The following is a 3041-nucleotide window of genomic DNA, read 5'->3' as shown; positions in this document are numbered from 1 at the left end:
TTGCAAATATGGGTAATTTTACCCGCGGGTACCCGTCTACCCGACAGTATGGAAAAAATTGTACCCGTTGACGGGTATGGGTAAGGCTGATGGGTAATATCAGACGGGCGGATAAGGGTATGGGGAGGCTCCACCCGTACCCATACCCTGCGGGTGCCATCCCTAATCATACTCCTCGTTGGAGATGCCGGCTATCTTCATGTCCGACGCCAGGTACATGGGCGGCAGCTGCAATTCATGTTGCTCCGGCTCCTGTGCATCCATCTCTACATCGCCTTCGGCAAGAAAAGCGTCGGTCGCCGCCCATTCCTGCCGGATGGACTCCAGGATGGCCAGCTATTCCGTTAACTCCTCCGTTTGAGCGACGGCGAAATCCGCCTTCGCTTGCTCCATGTTGAAGCTCGGAACCTATGCCATCTCCTGCTTCGACTATTGTGCCTCCTCATCCGCCTACTCCTCCGTCATCGGAGTGGGCTGTTAATCCTCTCCCTCCTCCTCCGTGTGTGCCTCCTCCTCGTCTTTCGGCTTCGGCAAGTCTGGAGGCAACCCGATAGCGATGCGGGCGGCATGCCTCACCTAGATCTCCTACTCGATCTGGTACCGGCGCTCTGGCGTGAGCATGGCATAGGTGGTGATCTTCATCCGGACCATGGCGTCATCGGAGAGTGTGGGAAGAGCGTCGGATCAGGAGAGAGGAGGTGGATGGGCTCGGGTTAGCGACGCAGAGAGGGAGGAGGTGGATGGGATAGGGTTGGGGGACGTCGGCCTGCTTAAATAGACAGATTTGGCCTTGGGCGACGAATTGAACCGGCGCCACGCGACTTTCACACCCCTCATCGAAGGAGGCGTCCGTCGGACCGCCGGGTTTCCATGCGATCCCGCGTGGGCCCATGATGTTAGACTGATGTGACGGACGCGTCCTGATATCCTTGCCATATTTGGGCTGAATATGAGGAGTGCCGGTCAGCCCGAGCATTTGAGTCCCGTTTAAGGCGCTCGTTTGGGTATCTTTTTGGTTACCGGTCAATGACCGAACGACATGACCAAACATTTTAGACGGGTTTAAGAGGCCCGACTGTAGATGCTCTAAGCTTGCGACAAAGAATGAAGCGATCATCAAAGTAAAATGGAATTAAAGCCACTTCAATACATTTTTTAACAGAGAAAGACACCAACAGGTGCCAATTTATTCTGTCAAAGACAATGTACATCAGAGGTTACAGAAACTACTTAGAAGAAAGAGTGAAAAAACACTTCTTTGGTAAGAGCATAGGTGGCAGGACCTTCATACTGATTTGGATGTATGTCGTCTTTTTTGTGCATACGTTGCTGGTATCCCGTGCCTTCGGTATATCTTTTGTCTTCCCATCCACGCCCAAGAATCCTAGCAGGTTCACGCAAAGATTCTTCATCATGTGCATCACGTCTATTGCAAAGCCGACCTCTAGATCTTACCAATAAGGTAGGTCCCAAAATATAGATTTCTTCTTCCACATGGGTGCGTGTTCGTTAGTGTCATTCGGAACAGATTGTCTGCCTGGACCCTTTCCAAAAACTACTTTTAAATCCTTGACCATATGAAGTATATGATCACCGGTACGATGGTCAGACTTCTTTCGGTGATCTGCCTCACCTTTGAAATGCTTGCCTTCTTTTCTTCAGAGATGCTTGATCGGAAGAAATCGACGATGTCCTAGGTACACATTCTTCTTACATTTATCCAAGTATATACTTTGTGTATCATCTAAACAGTGCATGCATGCGTGGTATCCCTTGTTTATCTGTCCTGAAAGGTTACTAAGAGCAGGCCAATCATTGATGGTCACAAACAACAACGCTCGTAGGTCAAATTCATATTGTTTGTGCTCATCCTACACACGTACACCTTTGATATCTCACAGCTATAAAAGTTCTTCAACTAATGACCTTAGGTACACATCAATGTCGTTGCCGGTTTGCTTGGGGCCTTGGATGAGCACTCACATCATAATGAATTTCCGCTTTATGCACAACAAAGAAGGAAGGTTATATATACATAGAGTCACGAGTCAGGTGCTATGATTGTTGCTCTGCTCCCCAAAAGGATTAATGCCATCTGCACTTAAACCAAACCAACAGTTCCTTGCGTCATCTACAAAGTCCGGCCACCCTCTCTCGATTTTCCTCCACTGTGACCCATCAACGGGTACTCTCAACTTTCCGTCTTTCTTACGCTCATCTTTGTGCCATCGCATCAACTTGGCATGCTTTTTGTTTCGCAACAAAAGTTTCAACCGTGGTATTATAGGAGAATACCACATCACCTTGGCAGGAATCCTCTTTCTGGGACGCTGGCCCTCAACATCGTCACAAGGGTCATCGCGGCCAATTTTATAGCGCAACGCACTACATACCGGACATGCATTCAAATTCTCGTACTCCTCACAGCGGTAGAGGATGCAGTCATTAGGGCATGCATGTATCTTCTGTACCTTTAATCCTAGATGGCAGACAACCTTCCTTGCTTCGTACGTACTGTCGGGCAATTTGTTGTCCTTTGGAAGCATCTTTTTTAATATTTTCAGCAACTTTTCAAAACACTCGATACACCATTTTCTACCTTCCATTACAAAAATTCTAGTGTGGTACCCAATTTCTTCTTGTCATCTTTGCAATTTGGGTACAATAATTTCTTGTGATCCTCTAACATGCCGTGCAACTTCAGCTTCTCCTTTCCACTTGCACAGTTTCTCTTTGCATCAGCAATGGCCCGACCAAGATCGTCAGCGGGCTCATCTGGTGCCTCTACTTCAACTTCTTCTTCCATTGTAGTACCATCGTATTCACGGAACAAAGGATAGTCGTCGTCATCCTCTTCTTCTTCATTCTCTTCCATTAGAACCCCTCTTTCTCCATGCTTAGTCCAACAGCTATAGCCGGACATGAAACCAGACGTAAACATGTGGACATGAATTAATGACTCTTGACTTAGAGTAAGTTTTATCATTCTTACAGACATCACATGGACAACACATATAACCATCCCGCTGGTTTGCCTCAGC

The sequence above is a fragment of the Hordeum vulgare genome, chromosome 4H (assembly GCF_904849725.1).
Source record: "Hordeum vulgare subsp. vulgare chromosome 4H, MorexV3_pseudomolecules_assembly, whole genome shotgun sequence".
Classification (NCBI taxonomy): Eukaryota; Viridiplantae; Streptophyta; class Magnoliopsida; order Poales; family Poaceae; genus Hordeum; species Hordeum vulgare.
Note: the sequence above shows the minus strand (reverse complement) of the source record.